The 26750-nt window shown below is 37.6% G+C and overlaps 1 protein-coding gene across 5 annotated transcripts in view; it reads left to right on the top strand.

Moving 5' to 3' along the window:
• Nucleotides 1-22894: 22894 nt before the first annotated feature.
• The window catches only part of LOC149227745 (chaperone protein dnaJ A7A, chloroplastic-like), a 133456-nt gene continuing 129600 nt past the window's right edge, over nucleotides 22895-26750 (top strand). For 2 of the 5 annotated variants that reach the window (XM_089377904.1, XM_089377903.1), the window contains exon 1: nucleotides 22918-23139. The gene's annotated coding sequence lies outside the window, so the exon portion shown is untranslated. Of the gene's footprint in view, nucleotides 23140-26750 lie in introns of all 5 variants that reach the window. The other 3 variants (XM_089377906.1, XM_089377907.1, XM_089377905.1) reach the window with 3 other exon arrangements.

The following is a 26750-nucleotide window of genomic DNA, read 5'->3' as shown; positions in this document are numbered from 1 at the left end:
CGAAGGGACCGCCATCGCAGATCTGGAGAAGCCTGGCAGGGCTTTGACTATCGGATGGGAACACACAGTGGAATAGAGGACAGTCAGGGTGTTGAAGGTGAAAAAAAACACAGATTTTTCTGGAGCACCAAACCATCATCACGGATCTTGGGTCGTTTGATGGCCCTGGATCGATCCCCCTCATCATGGAAGGATGGATTAGTCACAGATCTGCCAAAGATCTAATGCTAACCAGACAGATCAGCCCACGCAAAGTTCAGACCTGGAGGCATGCTCACACTGGATCACAGCCCCAAAGCGTAGATCTGACTCAGGGACTCACATCTGTTAAGATAGATCTGGAGGGATCAGATCCTGAAATACCTGAGGATAAACAAAGTTCACTCTTTATCAGATCTATGGAGGGGAACACAGTCTGCAAGGAACTGATACAAATCTTTATCATAACCCTGTCAGGAAGAATGGTAAGCAAATCAGGAAGGGGACATTGATAGAAGAAATAAAGTATGAAATACAAACATATACAAGCATACCAGCAAACATGCAAAGCTTGATATATGTAGGACAAATCTTACAGGACCAATACACAATACAGGACTATGGAATTGTGTCAGACTAAACTATCATCCTAAACACAAGGCTGAGAGGTGGCAGTTTTGGAACTAGCTCAAAGGGCACAGGTTCTTTCAAGGATGCCGTCAAAGGGAAGGGGGAAGCCATCAACAAACCTCCACCTCAAGACCTACCTGGACCCTATATTGTGGAACAAAAAGCGCAAACTCTAGTACTGACAATCGATCTGCCTAAGGTAAATAACTTTTATACTGATTTTTACACAAAGGCTGTCATATGCAGATGCAATGGCTTCTGGCCCAAAATAGATGCACTACAACAGTGGATCTACTCCACATGGAAAATAAATTGTGATCTGCATTTATGCTCCAAAGATTTTTTTTATTGCCAGTTTTGACACAGTCAAGGAAAAGGAATATGTCCTCCATGAGGGCCCATGGTTCTGGGGCAATACAGGACTCTTCATGATTCCCTGGTTCTGTTGCACAAAATATTGTCACCATGACATTCTGCAATCTGTGTGAGTCTATCACCACTCATAATTTCCTCCTTTGCAAGCCTAAAACCTTAGTTCTTCATGTCAAGCCTTGAAAAAATAAGAGAAAGCCCTTAAAAGTCTCTAAAACTCTGGTTCCGCACTTTCTCTTAGCATTACCTGTTGTCCCGCACCAATTGGTCATGTCCCCTGCGTACCTGACCGCTCTGTTTCTGTGTAATGGGTGCGGACCCCTGTAAAAGTCAAAAAGGCACAAGTACATTCTTAAAAACTCACTTTGGGTTATTTCTGGAAGCTTCTAGAAATAACCCAAAGTGAGTTTTTAAGAATGTACTTGCGCCTTTTTGACTTTTACAGGGGTCCGCACCCATTACACAGAAACAGAGCGGTCAGGTACGCAGGGGACATGACCAATAGGTTCGGGACCGTAGGTAATGCTAAGAGAAAGTGTGGAACCAGAGTTTTAGAGACTTTTAAGGGCTTTCTCTTATGTTTTCAAGGTTTGACATGAATAACTGAGGTTTAAGACTTGCAAAGGAGGAAATTATGAGTGGTGATAAACTCACACCGATTGCAGAATGTCATGGTGACAATATTTTGTGCAACAGGTTCCCAGGTTTTGATGCCACTACTATGGTGGTCTCCAAAATGCCTGTATGGGTTAGACTGCACAACCTTCCGCTACATTTTTGGCTACCCAGAGTCTTTGAAGCAATGGGGAATGCGATAGGAAAATACCTCAAGATAGACGTGGAAAGAGTTTCAAGAGGCATACATACTTTTGCGAGAATTTATGTAGAGGTAGATCTTAGTCAAGGCTTACCCGACAGCATAATTCTGATCCATAACAACACACAGTGGAAACAACCATTAGATTATGAGAATACGGCATTCAGGTGTCACGGTTGTCAACAAACACGTCACCTTCTCAGTAACTGCCCGCAAGTAAAAAAAGACACCAAAAGAAATAAGAAGCAAGCACAAAAACCAAGAGGCTGGCAACGCACAGAGAATCTAGCTGAAGAAGCAAAGGATGAGGAGGCAACTATCCCTCCACCAGTTCCTGATGATGGGCCAATTGAGGAGGTAGCTACGGAAACCATTCCCACAGAAACTAAGGAACCTGTAGCACAAGATCTAATGGACTCTCTACTGGGGAAGATACCAAACATAACGGACACCAGTGGAGCCAAAAGACATCATTCTCCAGACCACTCCAATTCAGACAAAGACAATCCTCACCCTGTGGAGGACACTTCTCTAGTACTTATTTCGTCCTCACCAACACAAGGGGAGTGGCGAAAGGTTGAGAAGAAAAAAGGGAGGAAAACATAAATTTTCCCAATTGTTCATTATTTTCCAATTTTCTGGCTTTTCTCTTGACAACAATCTTTTGATCTGCATTTGCATATGCAATTTAACATCTACAAAATGTAATTTTGTTATTCTTAATAAAATTATGACTTTTCTTACGAGAAAAAAATAAAGAAGATGTAATACATGAATGAATGCACTTTTGACATCCATTTGATGAGCCTCACATATATGTGAAACATGTATAGATGGAATCATATAAATATAGTCTACACTGCAACTAGATCAAGGATTTCATTGTGGACAATAGCTTCTTTCTGCAAGGAACCTTTAACAACAAACCTAGTCTTATGCTTGTCAATCTGTCCATCAAAACCATATTTAGTTTTATAAATCCATTTATATTGGGCAGTATTCTTACCCTTTCATAAAAGAACCAAATCCATTTTCTGAATTTTGATTAAAGCTTCGTACTCAATTTTGATTAAAGCTTTGTATATTGAACAATATTCTTACCCTTTCATAAAAGAACCAAATCCACTGTCAAAAGTTTGATTAAAGCTTCGTAGTTGATTCCCAATTAGAGGAAGTTTTTGGCCCAACTATAAGTAGAAGGGCCTCTACAAATGTCAACGTTCGTGAGAAATTATTGTATAATAAATTAGTATTAAAAAACACCTTATAAAAACACTTACAAAGTTAATGTTGGCAAAAACCAAATACACCTTAAAAAAACACCCACAAACTCTTGAAAAATAAATAATACATATAGACATAAACCATGAAGAACTTCACACTCAACAACCACGGTTGATTCGCAATTTGAGAAAGTTTATGACTTGAATATAAGTAAAAGGGCCTCTACCAATATCAATTTTCATTTAAAAATACCATTGCACAATAAATTAGTATTGACAAAAATTAAACACTTCTTATAAAACTCACAAAGTTAATATTGATAAAAATCAAATACACCTTAAAAAAATATGCAAAAACTCTTGAAAAATAAATAATACCATATAAACATAAATCTTGAGTTTATCATTTCTCTTATTAGTCCCTACCAAGGCAAGACCCTAACCATCGATTTGTTTTTTACTACTCATTAGCTTTGATCAATATATTCTCTAATGTTTAACTTTATAAAATATTTTTTATTTATTTATTTAATAACATTGTTAAAAAAACCAATTTGTTATGGTCCTATTGGTTCATATTTTGAAGGTCTTATTTCCACCTTCATGACACGTGCAATGGAGCATAATGAAATAATCATTGTTTTAGCCAAATTCTATGCCACAACCGAGGTTTGTGCAACTGCATTTTCCCCAGGGTACGAGAGCTTTGTTAATGTAATTGTTTTCAGTTCTCTATGAGTGGATAGAGACGCGAAAATTTCATTACTTCTATTACTTCAATGGATTCCCTTGTTTATACAAATATATTAAACCTGGATATTTTATGAAAATCTCGATTCCGAAGTTTTAATTGTGCATCGAACTTATATTGTTCAATTTGTGAAATTGCGAGGTGGTCTCGCATAACAGGGATATTTCCTGGGTAGTCAAACAATGAGATAAAGAATTACTGGAACACCCACATCAAGAGAAAATTGTTGAGCAAGGGAATCAACCCCCAGTCCCATCATCCCCTCAGTCAGTGCTATAGTAGTAACAATACCTGCATCTCTAGACTTTTTCCTCACTATGAAGCTGCAACATTCTAGACTCCTACAATGTCGGAGATAACAAACTTCTTCCGACAAGACCAGTCAAAAAGTTGGTTGACCGAGCCGATGAATTTGAATGAGGAAGGACATACCGAACTCAATATAAATTTTTGTATGAGATTGTTGTCTACTTTCAGCTCCGCTGCAAAAAGACCTTCAACAATCGAAGAAACCATGGTTTCAAATACTACTTATGGTCGCAGATTGTTAAATCCGAAAGTGTTGGACAAGGAGCGAATATATGATGAGAGAAAGTATGGATAGTTAAGTAGTTGCTAAATCTCCAAGATGGTTTAGTTAATGTATGATAGAAACACATGAAAGATTGTTACAACACATGCATTCCAATCTATGGTAGTACCAATGAATATATCCTACCATTTTATATCCTATTCATGGCATAAATGCAAATTAAATTATTAGTAATGTCAATGAGGATTTATGGAGACCTAAAATTTTAGCTTTTCAATCTTGGAGGTGTTATTTGGTAAAGGAATTTGTGGTGATGGACTTTATGGTAAAAATATTGACTGTAACGCTCGAGATGACGTGAAATGTATTATATTATTTTTACAACATATTGAATTTGATTACAATGGATTGTATTACTTTGGTATTTATAAAATTTCAATGTTAATGATATTAGGTTTTTTTTTGAGTTTAAATATTTGATTTGTGCAACTGCATTTTCCTCAGGGTACGAAATCTTTGTTAATTTAACTGTTTTTCAGTTCTTTGTGAGTAGAGAAAGACCTGAGAATACACTGCCAAGGTATCCTCTACTTATCCTTTTTCAAGTATCTTTTTGCAAATTCGTGTGGCAAAGATTATGCTGTCATGCAACACTTGTTATAACTCGTGTTGTAGTGTTTTCTTCTCAAAGATGTACGAAAATAACCCACTTAAGATTGTGGATGAAAAACAATCTCAACAATAGAAATGATCATTAACATTGTAGATCTGCAGTTATTGATAGAAACAAAACCTGCTAAAATTATGTTCTATGTTGTAATCATAGTTAAACAATGAAAGAAAGATTAATAACCCCAAAACATCTAATGGAAACCAGATATGTAAAGAATAATTTTATAATAACACCTGTGAATAGAATAGATCAATGTTACCAGTCCCCCTCTATGGGATGGGTTCTTGACTATCCTCAAACGTCTTCAGCTTCTGTAGATTCTCTCTCCTTTATAATGTATAAACCCAACAAAAATATGGTGTGCGATAATGAAAATAATTAGAGTTACAATAGTGAGTGCAACAATGAAAATAATCAAAAGTGAATAATGAATTAAAAACCCTCCTATTTATAACAAAATATTGAGTTATCCTCGAATAATGAGCAATAATAAAATATTATTGATCCCAGTTTGGGAATTACCACTTGGAATATTTTATTATATTTGTTTAGGAGGGAAAAATATTTAAATTTTTATTTAGAAATAATAAATAAATAAATGATTTATTTATCATTCTCAATGAATTAGTTAAGGAATAACAAACAAATAAGGATTTATTTAATTATTCTTAAAGGATTTAGCCAAATTTAACGAAGAATAATAATTAATTAATTATTCTTAGAGAAAAATAAGATAAATAATGATTTATTTGTTTATTTTTCATGATTGGGTCAAATTTGACAAGGAATAATAATAAAACAATGGTTTAATTAATTATTCCTAAAAGAAAATCAAATAAATAGTGATTTATTTAATTATTCTTCAGGGGTTTAATTATAAATTACTTAATAAAGGTGGTTTATTAGGTAATTTCTCACGGTGAAAGCAATTTTACTAGGATAAAATTAGCTTTACATGGTATACTTTGATCCATCTAGTAAATTAGGCTATATGATCAATTTTTTGGTGATAACAGTTTGCCCCCCAACGTACAAGTGTTAGGAGAAAAACGTATGACCGAAATACGTTGTAAAGACACAATCACTTAAGCAACAAAGGGGAGTCAAGGAGAGAGAGAGAGAGAGAGCGAAAGAGACCAATGAAGTTGAATTGAAAGAGGATAGGGACAGAGGGGGCGAGACTAATGCAAGTCTCCTTTTATGTTGTGGTACCGGACCTCAATGAGGCGGGGGAGGCATACCCATACCCGCCGAGATAACTTAGTACAAAAATAATGGTTCGCCCAAACATATAAAATTGAGCAATGAAGTACATGCTAAATGGTACATGACACGCTGGCCTAACAAAACCAGAAAATAATACAATGTGTCCCATATATATAATGCACCTGGTAAAAACATGAGCCAGGACTGAATACAATAATATCTGAGTACATGAGATACAAAGCCCCTTCCCTCAAGAAATGGGTGGGAGGGAGAGTATAACAACCGGAGAAACCCTGCTGAACAGGGAAGGGCTCTGCAAAACTGAATGGATCATTTGAAAGAGACGTGCATGCTATAGACACTGCGATCGTTAGGAACTGAACCCCTCAACTCTGCGAAACTACATCTGAGGTTGTAGCATAGTAGGTATGCATCCGGGCATGTGGGGGGCTACCTGAAGGGCCACCCCCTCATGAGGTCTGAAACATCTCATGCACACCCGGGAATCACTGGTATAGTCTACTGCATCATTGGACCATCAAGTGTATGGATCACGAATATGAAATGATAAAGTCAAAGGGCAATAATGGGACCCTCTGCTCGATCCAAGGTGTCAAACAAGAATGGAAGCTGGAACCGAGATACACCGCCCTCTAGGCCTTTCTTCTGGAATTAATGAGCTAATGTCGACAGAATAGGGCCCACGATAGATGAGGCAATGAGGATCCTCAACTAAAGCAAGAGGGAAAATAGTAATGTGACTAATGGACTCACACCAGGGATAATGGGGAAATGGGATTGAGGAACAAACAAACGACTTCCCTTGTCAGAGCATATAGTGCATGGTTGACCTGGTAGCAACTGACTCAACTCCAGAGGGGACGAGGACAGTATGACTGGGGGCCAAAATGGGCAACATAGGATGAATGGTATGCAAATATGGATGGAATACTGTGACATGATATGATGTGACATGAAATAGACTCCAAGAATGCAAGGGTGACTCATCGTGGATGCTTTGAAGAAGGGTGACTCATCACAGATGCTCTGAACAAGGGTGACTCGATGATGTTGGCACACAGACTAAGCTCAGTGGGGACCATGAGAACATGAGTAAATGATGGTTACTCATGACGATGATTGACATATGGTATGACAAGTATTTAGAGGAGGTGGACCTCAAAGTACAAGTGTCGCTTTATGACGAAAGTCGATTTTGAGGGGCGACGAAGTGACCTTTCTTGGAAAAATGGTTTCCTTTTGAAGTGTCAAAACATCAAAAACTAAGGAAGACACATTATAAAGCTTGGTGAGAGCTTTCCAACAATGTGGATGATTCATCAAACTGAGCTATGGTCTAGTCGCAATGGGCGACAGAAAAACTGTGGGTTTTCCTATAAAAGGGCGTTTTCCCTCCAATTTGGATTCATTTGCTAAGTGAGATGTGGTGACTTTGGAGAGGAGGAAAAAGCCCTAAATCTTGTGGAGATTGTAGCGAACAAATCGACCATTGGAATCAGGATCTACAACTTTCAAGGAAGTGGCCTTACTTATCTAAAGATGGCCTTAATGCTTCTTGGAATGATGGTTCTTGGTGAAGAACTAAGGGAAGAGGAAAACGAGAATGAACTACTAGAGGAGGTCTAGAATCATCCTCACCCACGACGTCAAACATAGGGACTAGGTGGTAAAGGAGTAGAACATTTGAAGATATGGTATCAAACGTCTACGATATATATGATGTGCATATGGCTCGCTGGGGGGCTGGTGGGACAGACTATCTAAGGAATGGGAGGATAATCGACCATACCTAGATTCAGTGGGATCTAGCCCAAGGCTTAATTGAGAAGATGGCCAGGGGAAAACCATCATGCCCCCAAGCATGGGATACTGATCTGGTCTGCAAAGGTGGGAATGATGCTGCCTAGCAGGAGGAGTTTGTGGAGCGCCATTATGTTCCAAGTGCTCGAAAAGGGGATTCACGCATCTCAACCCAACTTGGCATGAGATCCTCCAAAGGAGATGTAGGGGCCTATGTGCCCCCTAGTATGCTATGGACATACTGGATTTATTTAGAGTTAAGGGCTCCAAACACTTATATGATACATAATATGATTATGCATTTTATATGATGATGATGGTTCGCTATTTTTTGTTAATGGTTGTCTTATGTGGTATAAATGTGATAAATGCCAATCTAGAATGTTGTTTGCAATGGTAGCTACATAGTGATTTTGGGCTCTAGGCACATGACTAAAAGGTAATGGTTTCAAATTCACGTACCAATAGCTTCACTCGTAGATATTTTCTAAATAGGACTTGGTTATGCACATGATACACACCATTGAATTACATGATAAGTAGCAAGGAATCTAAACGAACATGAAGATGAAGGATGCGATGAGCGAGGGCATCGACTAACAAACCTATCACTACATCATATTCGGCTTGATTATTGATGGCAGATCCAATTCACACGCCATTTGATAAAACTAACGTATGCAAGGGGGTAAAAATGCCCCAAGCTACCGAGGCTAGATTCCGAGCGAAGCGACTCGCACCATTGGCATGACCGATATATGGTGTGGATGATGGATCCATCTGAAAGGTGCAAAAGACAACAGATGAGATCTACCTAACTTCATGATAGAAATAAAGGCACACAGACCAAAGGGATGTGCTATGAGCGAAATTTCTTGAGGTAGAGCGCATTGGGAGAATTAAGAAGGAAATGGCCTATGAAGAAATGCCCCCTTACTTAAGGGTAGGGGTAATCAGGGGTAGACATAGCTTCCGTGATTTCCTCATCAGGCTGGAAGATGGGCGGACAAATGGAATACTGGCTACAATGATGTGACGACATTACCTGGTGCATCAACCTGAGAAATAAGTTCACATATGCATCGTCTAGAATGGTAGACTAAAGACTAGTAGATGGAGGATCTACGGATGTTGAGACCTGGGATTCTATCGAAAGAGGTTCGACAGAAGTGCGCGCAAAGACCTCAGAAAGGTTTTCCTGCGAGGAATTCAAGGATGACGATAGGTAAAGAATGGGGCATGTGTTGTCCGTCATCTCAACATTGGGGGGAGGGATCACAATAGTAGGGCTAGAGTTTCCCTGTTTTGGTTGACTGGTGGTACCAAAATCCACAGGTAGAGGAGTAGAGGCTCCACTACAAGTGGCCTCGTATTCACGAATCACCCTGAGGCAATCGCAAAATTCATCGAGACGAGGGAAGCAATGGGAATAATGACCATGAAGATCACACAGGGCATAAGGGTGGTTTGTGCAAAGCGTTTTGAGTTTCTTAGGTGGGACCGATAAGTTAACATGGACTTTTGCAATATTCGACTCAGGGAACGCTTCATGGACCAAAGGTTTAAGTTGAGGAAGTTCAAGACAATTGTTGGTGGCATGCCCAACAACTTCATACAAAGCGCATGGGGGTGTCGCCTTTGGGGCCTTAGGGGATGGAGCAGCTTGGCAAGATTTGTCCTTTGAATCTTTCCTTTTGGCTTTGCCCCCCTGGATAGATGCTTTCACAATAGGAGTTGGTTCCTGTTGAGGTTGTAATGGCACTGAAGCAGCAGTAGGGGTCATAGGGACGGGTTGAACCGGGGTCAAAGCATGATACAGTCTTGGCTAACCAGGCAGAGTGTTTGCAGGGGGATCGATGTACCATACTGGGATCCCAAGAGTCATGTTAAGAAGGAACAACGAAACCATGACAAGTACAAAAAATATTCCCGGAGGGGGGAATAAGAAAGGTATCTGGCCGACAGGATAATGTCCTAGTGCAATAGCTCCTGGATGGTTAAGACCTGGAGGAACAGTTCCTAGGGGGAACATAGGAGAGGCACCCACGAATGGAGGAGGTCCTAGGGAAGTGGGTTCAGAGGGTTTAGCTGGAAGAGCAACAACTAGATGCTGAGGAGCTGGATGTTGATCAGGTGTATCGAATTGCTGAAGGGCGACCCGTGATGCTTGTAACATGCAAACACTCATGGAAGTATGTTTAGAAATGGGAGGGGGAGGACCAGGGAACGTACCCAACAATGAGGAATCCTTATAGACTTCGGGCAAGACACTAGTGCCAGGAGTTGAAGATTGGTTGTTGGACATCGATGAGATGATGGACTCGGGGGAGGTCACGAATTTCGACTCGTAGTAAGTCAACTGATCAATGGTAATGATCTTCCCTTCATGGGGGAAGCACATTTTGCAGAACACCACAGATGCGACAGCTGACATGGAATATGTGTAACTACAACCTAAGAGGATGTTGTAATCCAAGTGGGTATTGATGACTTCGATGTCGACATGGACAATCTTGCCTGCAAGGGTCACTGGACAGTTGTGATACATGCCAAGGGGTTGGGAGGAGTGTCCATCCCAAGCACGCAAGGTGATGGTGGAGGGGGACAACTCAGGTGACTTGAGTTGTTTCCAAATAGCAGTGGACATCACACAGGTGGATGCGCCTTCATCAATAATGCATTTGGAGATGATGGCATTATGGACTCTAATTGGTATATGGAAAGCAACAGATGAAGGTAATGGGGGGTGCTCTGATGTATCAACCGAGAAGACAATCAAGTGATCGTCAGAAGGATCCACTGCACCCAAGGCAGTTAGTAGAGCCTTCTTTTGGGAAGGGCATGACTGGAGGACTTCTAGTGTTGACATGGTGGCAGGTGATTGCGCCAAGTCATCTACTATACTGTATGTATGGGCAGCTCTGTTAGAAGCCACATTACGATGTAATGGTCCCTTTGGGATCTTGGGAATGGCCTCAACTTTAGGTTGAGGGATCTGTAAAGGACCATTTGGTGTCGTAAGAGGCTCAACAAACACTTTGGTTTTGGACTCGGCAGCTGATGAAGTGGAGGGCTTGTCATATTGATGCGATTGAGTTTGTAGGTTGATATTGGAGGGGTTAACCTCATCAGAGTTCATCATCAAGATCTGGTAGTCACCGGGACCAGAAGGTTGGGGAAGGTGGGTTGCTTGACCTAGTTGGGGTTGAGCAGCAACAAATCCTTGTTGAGGGAAAGGATTTGTGAGCACGACCGGTTGAGGTGGCGCAGGATTCTGAGGCGATTGTTGACCTCAAGAAGCTGCTTGAGCTTCCCACATTTGGTGCATCTGGGGTAAAAGAGGACACTCATGTGTATAGTGGCCATGTACACCACAACATGCACAAGGATTGTTCGTACGAATAGCCTTGTTCTACTTGGGTTGGCCGCCCTGTTGCTGGTTTTTGGTGTTAAGCTGGTTCCCTTGGGGTTCACTAGGCTAGTTACCTTGGTTGCCCTGGTTACTTTTGTTACCCTTCCCCTTATTATTTTTCTTCGAATTTGGGGGATTGGTATCACTATGTTGTGCAAACCCCTGGCCCTGAGGGGGGGGGGGTTGCTGGGGCTGAGGATGCATGGGATGCTGTGATGCTAATGCTTGAGGGGTTGGAGCGTAAGGATGTGTGTAAGAAGGAGCAACAGTTTGGTAGACAGGTTGAGGCCCTGGAAACATGTTTCTAGCAGGAGGGGCATAAATGTTGGAGGAACTGGTGCCCCCCTGCGGATAGCCATAGCTCTGCCGAGAATATGGTGAAGAGTGTGAAATGGATCCAATGATACCATTGGCGGCGTGAGATGCTCCGGGTGCATTAGCACTTCCATGACAAGGGAGGTCTAGAATAACGGTATAGACATAACCAATTGAGCATAGATCGGATCATATCTCAAAGCGGTTTGGAGAGCTTCTTCCTCAATCCGAGGAAAATGGGACATGACATCTTTCCCGATGGGGGATAAAAGGCTCTTGAGAAACCAATCTAGATAAACACGATCTTCGAAAGGGGGGGCACGACATGTGCTCCTCCTTTAACACCACTCTTGAACATGGTCAGAAAGGCGAGTAGCAGAGGATTGATGGAATGTGGTCAAAAGATTAGTACTAGTGTCGTATCGGAGAGGTAACTGGAAATATGATAAGAATGCTTTAGAAAGCGTCATGAAAATGGAATGAGAGGCGAAGGGCTGGTCTACATACCATTTTGCAATGTCTCTAGTGAGCGTGTGTTAGAAGAGCCGAAGATGAATGGAGTCATCAGTTATGGAGTTGGACGAACACCACATGTGGAAGGATCGAACAGGGTTGGTAGGATCCTCTCCAGTAATACCCTCAAACTTTGGGATGTTTGAGGGAATCTCGGTCGACATAGAGGGCCAACCAACATCATGGTGCATGGGGTCGTTTATCAATTGGTTTAAGATCCGGTAGACTTAACCTAGCCATAAAAGGGAGCATGGGGGTTACCGAAATGGTTCCTGAGACTATTTCGCCTAATGTGACCATCAGTATAACACCAGATCCACCACCAATTTGGCTTCCTATACCAGCTGTGGGTCCAGACATGGTGACAATATGCGGTGAAGGAGGTTCATAATCAGATGAGGAATCAGAAGGACCAGGAGAAGAGTTGAAATGGGGACTCAGAGGAATATGGACTCGAACCCGATAGGGAGGAGTAATACACCCAAGCGGAAACTAGGGGTGAAGGCCTAATAGTCTCCGCAACTCACGCCTTGGTGGCGCAATGATGGAAGGACACACGGAACACGGAAATGGTGAAGGGAGATCAACAATATATCTTCTGTCTTTGATGCTGTGAGATAAATTTATTATGTTAAGTCTTGGCTTAGCGGTGTAAACCAAGTGCCCTTTACTTAAGGTGTGCTTGTGTGTGAAAGTGTATTAATTGATTAAGCCCAAATCGTGTTTGTAAAAAAGAAAAAAGCTTGCTGCAAATAAACTGAAATAAACAACAAAATAATTAACTAAACCCCACCCAAACTAGGTTTGCAAACATTGTACTGCTAGGTGGCTAAACTGATGGAACTAAACCCCACCCAAACTAGGTTTGCAAACACTATACTGCTAGGTGGCTAAACTGATGGAAAATACATTGAAATGGTCAAGAGATCTGAATGTCAGTGTGACTAGGATCAAGTGACTCTAAGCTGCTGGAAAGTGGTGCAACAACAACAAAAAACCAGAGGGGAAGATCATTGCAAAAAGATAGGGAGATGGGTGAAACACCTAGGGCAATTGATGGGACCCTAAGGGAATGACCAAACAAGTTCGAATGTGAAACTATAGATGGTAGCAACTTATCTTATCAGATATGAAACAAAAGGTTACAGATATGGAAAATGCGGCTGAAATTGTTGCAGAAACTTAGACTTCTCACTCACTTAAACTCCTCCTCGAAAGGCGGAAGTGTACTAGAAGCCCTAAGGGAGGCTAAATTCGACTTCAACAAGTAAAATAGAATGGATCAAGGCCTAAGCAGGATGAGACAGAGGTCAGACACCCAACAAACAACTCTTAGTAAAACCCAAAAACAGATATGAGAAAAACCATAAAACCCAAAAATCGCAAGTTCTGAACTGTTTTTTGATGAAATCACACTTTTTGGGCAGAAAGCTGCGTTCTAGAGCCCAGATTGCACCTTTTTGGCTGAAAACTGTGATTTCTGCTTCGAGACTTCCAATCTGCAAATTTCAGAAAAAAATGCCGCCTTTGTCGCGGTTGGTTCCTATGACTTGCGGAAACGACCAGAAAGCTTGCAGAAGTCAAAAATTTATCAGATCTAGGGTTAAAACAATAGGAAACATTAATAGAATTGAAAAAAGAAGAAACCTTGAGCTGAAACCCAAAGGTCACCCAGGTTTCTAGATCTGAAGTATAAATTCCAGCGGAGTCTCCAATTTGTTGTAGTGTTTTCTTCTCAATGATGTACGAAAAGAACCCACTTAAGATTGTGGATGACAAACAATCTCAACAATAGAAATGACTATTAACGTTGTAGATCTGCAACTATTGAAAGAAACAAAACCTGCCAAAATTTCGATCTATGTTGCAATCATAGTTAAATAGAGAAAGAAAGAGTAATAACCCCAAAACATCTGTTGTGAATATAATTCATAACAAAATAAATAAATATGAATAATATAAATACTAAGTAATCAAGTAGTGATTATGTTAAGAAGTCATTAGTTAACTGAAAAGGCATGTCTAAAAGACATGCCTAATCATGAAAGGTCACCTGCTTAGGTATAAAAGCAGGGCCTCATTGTAGCATTCATATCACTTATACATTTTATATATGTAATAAATTATTATTATTAAATACCTCTTGTGTATTTTTACATTCAAGTCTCCAAGCTATCAGTTTTCTTGCTTCAGTAGCAGTTTTTATGTTTCAGTGGTATCAGAGCCATGGCGCACAATATAATGATGCAAGTCTTTAAGCGTTGTTCGCCGCATAATGTGCCATTATGTTCATGTCCTGAATGCGTTGAACAATTTACTAAAATTCAATAAGCATTTTAGCGATTACAAAAATCATGTGCAGAATTTTCAACATGTCTAAAGAAAAGTTATGCAGAGGAAGACGATAGTGACAGTGAAGGAACAAAACAAGGTGAAGCATTAGATAATTATAATGTTGAAGATGAAGCTAATGCAGATCTAGATGATGATCCCGATGAAGCTTATACAAATCAAGATGAAGATTTAGATAAAGTTGATCTTGATGTGAATGAGGAATACGGGGATAAGATTGGCCACAACCCGCGCCTCGCTTCTCAGCTCACGGTCCTGAAAAAAGTCCAGTTTGCTGCTACGCCGCCTGAGATTATCCCTCACAGGAGAAATATGGATGATTTGTGGCAAGCTGCATTTCCCGTTGGCACTGAGTGGGATAAGCTAGATACTCTTTACAAGATCCAGTGGGATTTTTCAAACTTGGAGAAGGCTCTTGAAGAAGGTGGGCTACTTTATGGGAAGAATGTTTATCTTTTTGGCTGTACAAAACCTCAACTTGTACCTTTTGAAAACCAATTAAAAGTGGTCCACATACCAGTCACTGTGGCGGTTGTTTCATCATTTCCTTCGTCTGATAAGACTGGCATCAAGTCTATTCAAATGGAGGGTGAACTCTATTCAAATTCAAGAAGAAGTTTTAACAGAACACAGTAAAGAGGACTTCAAGAAATTTGTTATTGAGCGTGTAATAGAAGAAAAAAAGAAGCAACGTGAAGTGTGGGAGGCTAGGAAAAAGGCTATTAAGAGTTTGAGAGTCCAGAGAGGCACTACGTGTGTCATCCTGAGATTTTTCAAAATCTCAAATAATCATCTTGCCTGTACTGCCTGCCATTTTACTATTCAAGGATCACAAAGTTTATTTTATTATTTTATTTTCGGATTAGAGCGATGCAGATTTAAAAGGCCAAGCCAAAATCGGAGCTCGTGGTATGCAAAGTATCCCTACTATTTCTTGACAACAGACTATTTGTTTTGTCATTGTTATGAGATGGGCAATATCAAGGCCAATAAGACAATCCTGGAAATAATGTGGGCGGTTCTTGGCTCTGAAGCCTCCGACATGATAATTCGAGCCCTCAACCTGGCAAAAAACGACATAACGGTTGTCATAGACATCATCTCTGACACCACGAGGTTCAAGGACAGAGAGAAGTTCAACATTAAGCGGACGTCGTCGGGCTACGGGGCTAGGGGTTCAACCAATGGAGCACAAGACTCCGCCAATAGTTCGCATGTGCCTACGGTAGGGTTGGATACCTGTTCCTTGGGACGCAATCGAGGTTTGGATTCGCAGGAGCAGTCGGGTGTAGCGGTGGCTCCAGAAAATGTTCACGTCTTGAATTCGAAGCAGGGTGGGGCGAAAAACATTAAAGAATGCAGCGCTGGGCGTGATTTTACTCTGCAATCTCGTCATCACTGTTGTTCCGAGTTCCATTGTCAGGCCTTGCCATCACCCCTGCTCTCCGTGTCCTCTATCACCAACCCGACCGACCGAGATTGCAGTTCAATCATATCAACTGGCCATACATTGCTTGGGTTTCGAATCGATCAAACATTGTGAAGTTAGTTCAAGCTTATAAGTTCATAATAGTTGTTAACTATAATATAATTTAATTAATTAATTTTAATTAAATTATTTCAAATATATATATATATATATATATATATATATATTATTTAAAAAAACAAAAAAACAAAAAATAAAAAACAAAAAAACCAACAACAACTTATAAAAAAATATATATTGAGTTAGTTAATAAAAAAAAGAAAAAAAAGAGAGTTATTATTTAAAAAACAAAAGAATATATATATATATATATATATATATATATATATATATATATATTTCCAAAGGAATATTATTGATGAGCTACATGACGAAATGATGCCCAGATTACATCGAGACGACAGAAAATCCACAACATTAAAGCTTTGAAGACAAAGCTTTCGAAGGAAGGGGCTATGTTATGAAGATAATTCATAACAAAATAAATAAATATGAATAATATAAATACTAAGTAATCAAGTAGTGATTATGTTAAGAAGTCATTAGTTAACTGAAAAGGCATGTCTAAAGGACATGCCTAATCATGAAAGGTCATGTGCTTAGGTATAAAATCAGGGCCTCATTGTAACATTCATATCACTTATACATTTTATATATATAATAAATTATTATTATTAAATACTTCTTCTGTATTTTTACATTCAAGTCTACAAACTATCAGTTTTTATGCTTCAACATCCAATGGAAACCAGATATGTAAAGAATAATTTTTATAATAACACATGTGAAGGGAACAGATAAATGTTACCAACCCCCTTCTATGGGATGGGTTCTTGGCTATCCTCAAACGTCTTCAGCTTTTGTAGAGTCTCTCTCTTCTATAATGTATAAACCCAACAAAAATATGGCATGTGACAATGAAAATAATCAGAGTTACAACAGTGAGTGCAATAATGAAAATAATCAAAAGTGAATAATGAATGGAAAACCCTCATATTTATAACAAAATATTGAGTTATCCTTGAATAACGAGCAATAACAAAATATTATTGATCTCATTCTTTGAATTACCACTTGGAATATTTTATTATATTTGTTTAGGAGGGAAAAAGTATTTAAACTTTTATTTATAAATAATAAGTAAATAAATGATCTATTTATCATCTCAATGAATTAGTTAAAGAATATTAAACAAATAAGGGTTTATTTAATTATTCCTAAAGGATTTAGTCAAATTTAACAAAGAATAATAATTAATTATTCTTAGAGAAAAATAAGAAAAATAATGATTTATATGTTTATTTTTCATAATTGGGTCAAATTTGACAAAGAATAATAATAAAACAATGGTTTAATTAATTATTCCTATAAGAAAATAAAATAAATAGTGATTTATTTAATTATTTTTCATGGGTTTAACTATAAATTACTTAATAAATGTGGTTTACTAGGTAATTTCTCACAGTGAAAGCAATTTTACTAGGGTAAAATTGGCTTTACATGGTATACTTCGATCCATCTAGTAAATTAGGCTAGATGATTAATTTTTTGGTGATAACAACTAGCCTAGATATATCTTAACTTAGGATCTACCAAGGTTCAGGAGGGATCATTTCTCTTTCACTCTAGAAGAGGTTTGCATCTCAAAAGATTTGATCCCTATCTGTATTGGTAAATCGGTTGGTTTAATTTCACCCTTTAAGTAGGCTATATTCTACATGAATACCATAGGTAAATACCATGAAGTTATTTTTATTTTAGTGTTATTTTTTAATTATTTTTATTTTATTTTGATGCTGAAGGTTGCAACACTGGCGCCTTTTGGGAATCAGTAAGCGGAAAATAAGTAGAGGTATGAAGCTAGTGGGCATTAGCTCAGGTATGATTCTAACAAACCACATAATGATATATGCAGTAGACTACTTTTGACATGAGATGTGTGATGCAAGTTTATAATTACATTGAAGAGTAGTAAGTAATACAGTTTGTTGTAAACTATGCTCATGAGTAAGCCTCTGTTGCACCTATGGACAATCTTGAGCATTCACTAGTGAAAGTGAGAATTGACTACGAACCTTTGCATATATGATAGGATTAATGATACATTTATTGAACATGATTAAAGTTACAATGCAATGATTGTAAAAGAATGAATGCATGAATGTAAAAGGTGGGTGGGTTGTCCTTGAAAAGGACAGCATAATGTTTTTGGAAGAAGCCCTTTAGATGATTAAAATGAATAATGAGTCAAGTGATAAGACTTGACTGCAATGGCTAAAAGATGATTGAGTCTTGTCATGATTGAATTTAAGATGGTTGGTAGCATTTATTAGTTAGAATTGCATGACTAACAATTGATTATGGTAGTTATTTCATGTGTTGGTCTGTTGATAACAATACAATGTGAAAATTGGGAATGTTTGGATTGTTACCCTACTAGTTATTAACAATTACACATTGATGATAAATCAATGTCTTTGAATGAATAAAGTTTTGTTTAAGATTTCATGCACATGCAAGAAAACTACAATGATTGCAAAACTAAATACTAGTTTAACCATGCATACCTGTGACTGTAAATTCTTGAAGGTGATAAACCACTTAGATTATGATACAATAATGTCATTAAAGTGGTTTATTTGAGGGTTTCATTAACTTAATCACAATAGTAATTAGACGATGATGATTACCTTGTTTGTTTAAACTTCACAACTCTACTAATTGATGATTCAATGCTTATGTTAGCTGGTATGCACTAATGGCTATTGATTAGATGCATATGTGTAAATTAAATGACATGTTTCATGAGTTAGAAACTATGGAAATGTTAATGATTAAAGTACCGTTCCCTTAGCTGTTGTTTTGGAGAAACAACTTTATGGCAACTTTGTTTCAACATCTAGAAGATGTATCCTTACTTATTATATTACATTTTATGCACAAAATTGGTTTATGGGAAGTAACAGGACCAACACCTTTCTACATTGATATTGACATAGATGCATGTGAAAGTGAAATGCATTCTGAATGTATTTGACAAATGTTTTGTGCATAACAAAATTTTGTAGAAGGTATGGTTTTATTAAAAATAATTATGATTAATGTTGTTGATGTGATTAAGCAGGGGTAGCTTAATGACAACATAAGAACCTATGAAAGGTAAAATGTTGCAATGTGATTTACAACTACAAATTAGAAAGTATAATGTTATGATATACAAAATATGGTAATGTTTTTCTAAATTACATGATGGTTATTTTGAAATGAATATTACCTGTATGACATGTGTTGTTAGCTATGATTTCATGTTAACTTTACTTTTACAAATTATGGGACCAAAGTTAAGGGTAAGGTATGAATACATGATGTACATAAATGTTCCTTTACTTTAATGATAATGTGCATATAGTCAATTATGTAAATTACAGTGGGAAAGGTTGCTAAAAGAGAATTTCATATGCTAGACTGTTCTGGACAATTGTAAAAGAATAGGGGGCCTTAGGTTGATGGTGGTTTCCTACCTGTATTTCCTCTCCCCAGAGATAGATGATCTTAGCAAGGGAAAAGAGTTGAGCAAGATAGTGAAGAGGGGGAAAAGCCAAAGGCAACTATGTTGATTTTGGAGCTTGCTAGAGGAGGCCCAAATTTTCTCATAGACGGAACGCTGTCGGAGGAATAGGCAGGACACTGCCAAGAGGAATCATGTATTGGACCTTGTGTGGTCATTGGAATTCTTGAGTTCGTTAGCTAGTGGAATTCCAGACTGGACCCGTATGATTTATGTCAGAGAATTGTTTGGATGTGAAAATGGCTCGATCTCGTTGTGGAAACCAGTTCCCATAGGTTGGGAGGAGCATTCTTTTGCCATTATGGTTCTCATAGTAGAACAAATTAACTAATCAATTACGTGTTGTGAATTTTATGCATGTCTGTGTACGAATTTTATGTACATCTTGATAAGAAAAGAGCCTAGTGCTCAGAAAGGAATTACTAGAAGTGTGAGTTCCTTTATTATATTACCAATTTCGTGAATGTATTTAGCGGGGGCTAAGATAATATGCACTTGGTGCAATTTTTTATCATTTTGACGATTGGAGAAATAAGCGCTCTCTGAGTGCTTGTAGAAGTACTGTGTGGATGTCTTTAGCAAGGGCTAAGACAGTTTGCACTTGATGCTGTTATTGATTTTTTTGATGGTTAGATAGCTAGGTGTTCTTTGAGTACTTGTGGAAGTATTGTGATTAAAATATCATCCAACATTGCATAAATTAGTGATAGTTAAAATATTTCATTTGATTTAAAATGTTGTGACTAATGTGATTATGTTAGACTTGTTGATCATACACTACAGGGTGCTTGCGTGGAGGTTGTGAAACCACTGTAGGTGCTTGCTGTTGGGATGCCAAAGCATTCTTAATGTGTTTGCATAAAAATGACCATGACTTCCCAGACTAATTGGTAAGTAATGGTAAGTTGGTATGCATATTTTGTTTTTATCTCTAATAATTAAATAATGACTAAGTAATGGAAAATAGAAATTGCTTATTTTTGTAGCTATAAATGCTTATGACTATTGATAAAAACATTATTGTTTCATTTAATGTTATTTTTTGGAAATGAAAGTCCTTCATTTTGAAGGGCAAATATCCCCTTTTTGGTTGTTTAGATTGCTATATCATGTGTAAAAGTTAAGTTATAGTTGGAGAAGAACACCGAGGACGGTGTTCTCTTTAAGGGGGGGAGTATGTAATATCCCTATCGTAAATTACCGTAGAAATTCTTGTAAAAATCGTGAATTTGCAAAATAATAATATTTATCTCAACTGGTCATGAACAAAGAATTCATTTGGGAATTTAAACGGTTTACCTTACAGTTTGAATTTACATTATGATCCATTAACAACCTTCCAATGTATAATAATATATAAAAAAGGGAATAGTTTATTGGTAGGTGGCTCTAAACGGTAAAGGGGTAGAATACCAATGGAGACGATTGAACTACCCGGTAATACATACCTTTGAAAGTCTTGGGAAGAGGCAGTTAATGGTCGACATTCACTTGATTTTCTTGTTGGAATAACCTTTTTCTTACCATGTCTCTTCTTGAAAATACGGGTGAATGCTATGGGCTGGGGGAACAAAGTGATTTTGGAGGTTCTGATCATTTGAAACATAAGCTTCAAATTGGTATGGTCCTGTACATGACTCTTTCTCATTGGTCAAGAGGTTACAAGAGGTTAAGGAAGCATCTAATTATAGTTTTGGTATGGGATTTCTGGACTTGAAGAGGGCGGGGTTAAATCACACTTGAGTTTGGAATGGAAATTTTTAGCCAAAGCGTTGGAAAAACTAGGAATTAAAGGCCTTCCCCACGACATATGCTTGGAAAATCTATTGGATATTGCAAGCACGATGCAGAAGGAGTTGTGCACATGGCCCTTAATTGATCCAGGAGCTTCTATCTTCTCAACGTGTGAATGACAATCGACCCTTTGAAAGATAAGTAACCATGCAATTTTTGGAAAAAAGAAAAGTGTTTATTTGCTTGTCCTTGAAATAAATTTATATGTTTATTTTTTGTACATAGAAAGTAGTTGTTTTATTTAGAAAAGAACACATATTCAGATGTAGAGAAAGCAATAGCTAGTTACATTAGTTCTTTTTTTTGGAAAAGAGAAGGTGTTCACATATATAAAAGGAAGTAACTATTGAAAAAAAAAGGTAAGTTATTTACATGCACAAAATAGAACTAATGTGTTTGATATTTCTTGAATATAAATAAGTATGCATTATATTTCTTCAAAAAAAAAAAGAAATATGTGATTGCATGCATGAAAAAAAAGGTTAGAATAAAAATGTTTTCAAATAGGGTTATTTTTATTTTTAGGGTTAAACAAGACATTACATTACAACATCTCTACCATACTGAACTCGAGAGCACATATCAACACAATCATGACAATGCTTGTTTATACACATACTTTATAAAAATATTATTTACAATTGATTATTATTATTATTATCTATTTTTTAAGGTCACGACCAAGCCATACACCAAATTGGTATATGAGACCCCCTTGTTTGTGGGACAAGGGACCCACCTCCGCACAACAATTTCACTGCTAAGTCTATGAAGGCATACATACTCTATTCCCTCTGGTTTGAACTTGTCACCTCTTACGAGGAAACACATGCTCTTAACCACTAGGCCCACTCAAACTATAATTTATTATTATTGTTCTTAGTAATGTGATTTCATTATTTTAGCATAGGTAAGTTTAATAAAACATTTATGCAATAGTGACAATTGTGTTTGATATTGGAAAATCATTCGTCTTATTACAAATTTCGATTTACATATAATATATTAGGTTTCTTAAATTGTAAATATGAATTGCTCCACTTAATCTTCAAATCTCTAGAGGTGTCACCCTATAGAAGGATACAAGCAATATAAAAGCAAGTCCCATCACCAATATTGGAAAATCATTTATCTCATTACAAATTTAGATTTACATATAATATATTAGGTATCATAATTTGTAAATATGAATTGCTCCACTTTATCTTCAAATCTGTGGAGGCCTCACCCTATAGAAAGATACAAGCAATATAAAAGCAAATCCCATCACCAACTCCAACCCTAAAATTTTAGTGTTTAAAATAATTTACAAATAATCCCACGCTATTTATTTTGAATATTTTATACCATTAATTTACCAATTTGTATCCTTACATATTTATTATCTCAAATTATTAATTAAAAAAAACTGTGGAATAGAACATTGTGGTTATGTTTGGCGTATTCCATGAAATTTGTAACGTGACCCTACTTTTAAGATTTTTGACCATTGCAAATTACATTGCACATCCGAATCATTGGCGCATATAGACGCGTTTCGACAAGCTTCGCGAAGGATAAGTGTGGAGAGCAGGAGGTGAAGGAGTCGGAGGAGGTTCGATTCCATACTCCAATTTACTCTCATTCACAAACTCGATAGTTGGGTCTCAGAGCTGTGAATACACTATTCTTCAAAAGTAAACCTTCCTTTCTGTAAGTAAACTTCCAGGTTTTTTTCATTCCTTATTGTATATTGTCGGCTGGAACAGTAAAGCTTTAGTGCTGTATTCAAAAGAAGCGTGCTAGGGCACAGGGATTTCATTGCAGCTTCAATTCCCGCAAAGCCTGGGATTTTAGTTGTAATGAACCTCTATTTGCGAAGAATGAAGTTAAGGCAGTTTAGAGACCAGGGTTTAAATGAACCCCTTTTTCCTATAAATGACTCTTACCCCCCAGTAAAGTCCAAGCAAATGTAACCTTCGTAAATGGAGCTCCCTATATCATTTCAGTTCCGTTTGCATGGATTTATGTTGCTTTCTGGTTGTTTTGATTTATGTTTCCTATGTTTTGGGCAACTGCCCAGTGGTTATCCAGAGAATTGAACCTCTCACTGCCGGCTTTCAAATGCCATTTACCCACAAATGTAAAACCTAAATTTGAAAAATAGCAGCTTTCCGAGGAGATTTTAGTTTCGTTTTCCAACATTATCGTTTCTTCCTTCTGCTCTCACCAGCAAAGAAAATTTTATACTGTGTATTTTGGTTAGTGAAATGCAAATTGGTTAGACGAAGGGAATATGAAACTGTGTCGCGTGGAGTACAACAACCATATAAATGTGGTCTCATCTCTGCTTTAAAGCAATCTCTATCGGGTGTGGCACGACTGCTGGGATTGGAACCCAGTTCATCGTAGTGGTCCCTAGTTACAGCTAGACCACGGCCTGTCTGAATTTTTATTGCCCGTATGGGCAAAAAAACGCCGGCGTTATAGGTTTTCTTATGAGATTAGAGTCTCGATTCCTGGTTATTAACATAGTTACCACACACGAATTTGGATTCGAATTCGATACAATTTGAAAAAACAAAAAACAATTCGTACTGAAAATTTCAACTTGAAAAAAATACGGTAGTATATATCTCACGAACATGAAAAACCATGCAAAAGATTCAAATTTTTTGTTGGTTTATATCAAATCATTATGGGCAAGTCCAGAAGTATTTCCAGCGGGTTGCAACCACACAAGATTTTTTGGATGGAAAATGCACTTATTTTTGCCTGCAATGTGTTTTCTGTGAATTTCAGAATTCCAAATTAAATGCTTGTGGATTCCTATGGGAGATGTTTATTTTTTTTAAGGGAAAACCATTATTTTTCGCATGCTAGTTTTTTTTGTGAATGTTGCAATTCTGTATTGAATTGCATGATGAATTCTGACTAGGATTTGGATTTGGATAGAGTCAATGATCGAATTGAATCCAAATTGACATGGACATTTTATCAAATTGCACCTGTTGAATTTCTGTATGGAGATGGTCTATTTGGCCAAATTTAGCTATTATGGTTATCAGCATGTGCAGTTTTAGGGACTTGTGCCAGGAATAATGACATTGCATCCACAAGTTAAGGACCTCTTTGACCAGGAAAGGATGAGCAATGGCTTATTGTTGAGAATAGCTGAGGATGGTGTTGCTGCAAAAGTACAGTCTGTATGTCTACAGTATTAGGGCTTCTTGGTGTTCTATGTTGTCTTCCACTGCTTGAACCTTTGCTTTCCCTTTCAAGGGTGACATGATGGATGGATGATGATATCCATAAAGTGCCATAAATGGGGACATTTTTGATGAAGTATGAAAGGATGTGTTGTATCACGATTCTGGAAATTACAATTAAAGGGTCTAGCAGACAATACAAAAATGAACATCGAAATATAATAATTAAATATCTAGGGCTATACATGAGGCTTCGTCTAGGGCTTAACATTAAGGCTTCTTCAAGTAAGTTTTCTGCATTTCATAATAACAACATAAGGCAAATTGCAGCATGTTCATCCCAAGTCGATTCTTTCCTTGTCTTTAAAGAAGACAACCCTCTAAGATTGGTCCTTTGACTCCATAGGCCAAAGATTTGTTTCCTAAGTCGAAGACCTATTTCTAGCAATCATCATAATTTGGACTCAGCATTTACTCGGGATATCCCCTCATGTTGAAGGAGAGCTGGCCAAAGGAGAGTGAAGGAGATCTGTGGTGATAGTGGGTAGCCCTTCCTTTCTACCTCTATGGTCCTATTTTTGCTTTGGATTTTGATGTAACCAAGGACCTTTATTGTGCTCGTTTCCCTTCTTCCACAGATTCTCTGTTAGTTTGTTGCTCTCTTAGTTTGCATTCTCAGTTTCTGCAACCTTCTATCAACCCACAAAAGAATTTTTTGTCAATAGAATCAACAACAATTCCCATTATCTAACATATCAGAATGTCGGTTCATCAATTATTGGGATTTCAAAACTTCCCCCACACAACGAAACACTTTCAGAAAATCGTTGATGCAAATCTGTCTTGAAAGACAAACAATTTCACTGTCAATTGAAGTTTGTTCCCTAGGGTATCGAGTGTTGGGAATCAGGTATCAAAGAGTTTAACACACAAACTTAACTTTAGGTCTAACTGATATGGGACCTTGCAAGTGGAACCCCAGCTATCAGAGATAGGGAATTGGGATTATCGAGCGATTTGGAATGTCAGGTGTCGATATTGGGGATTTTTTTTTCTAATGCATAAACATAAAGTTTTGTTGTGATCCCATATGGAACTTTGCTATGTTGGAACCTTGATTATCGAGGATTGGGAGCTGGGATACCAGATGGTCAGGCTATTGAGTATCAATGATCAAAGTTTCAGGAGATCGGGAATACGCATTCCTTCGTCAAAGTTCTGACATAACTCTTTCTTGACATTAACAAAAAGTTAAATGACAGATTTGGTCCTCGTCAACTAACGTTTTGGGTGTCAAGTGTCGGGATTTCTATTCTTTTCTTATAAAAACAGACTTGTGGCAAGCTCGACTTGGTAAGGAACTTAACCTTAGAACTTTGAATTTCTGGTTACCTTTGTCTGTTGGTGACCTTGTGTGAATTATACTAGTTTCTCCACCCGAATTCCTTTGTAAGTGAACAACCATATCCTCTCATCACTACGTTTTGTATCATAAAGGTGTTCTTCATGGCAATAATGATGTAGAATTTTTCAGCCATATTTTCTCATAGATGGAACAGATTTTTTGTCTCACAGGGGGAGTGGTGTTGATCATATAAAGGTGCAGAAAATTTCCAGCCACTAATGTTTTCATCTTTTGATCAAATTGTGCATGAAAATTCAGCTACAAGATATATTTTTAGGGCTGAAAAATGTAAGGGACAATAGTTTTTTCAAATTGTGGTTGATTGCTGAAATTTCCAGCCACACCCAAAAAGGGTTTCAACCCCCAAGTCATGATCTGAATATTTTTTCTAGATTTGAAATTTTGTCTCATATTTCATGTACATATGTGATAAAGGCAGTGTTCCACTGAGTTTCCGGGATGGGGAAGTGCGGGAGCGGGGATACACACAAGGGGGATGTATATAAGCAACCCCAAACTTTAGGGGAATTTCGAGGAAATGGGGGGACGTCGAAGTCATAAAAAATATAAAATTACTAAAAAAGTAATATATAAAAATAAAAAATAAAATCTTAACAATATGTCAATAACTAAATAGTAAATCTTGTGATTATGAAATGTACATCTAAATTGAAATTCATCATTTCGTATTAGATTATTATGAATTATCA

This window comes from Pinus tabuliformis, chromosome J (assembly GCF_031772625.1).
Source record: "Pinus tabuliformis cultivar Carrire ecotype Pingquan chromosome J, CPIR1, whole genome shotgun sequence".
Taxonomy (NCBI): domain Eukaryota; kingdom Viridiplantae; phylum Streptophyta; class Pinopsida; order Pinales; family Pinaceae; genus Pinus; species Pinus tabuliformis.
This window is presented reverse-complemented; position numbering and strand designations above follow the sequence as displayed.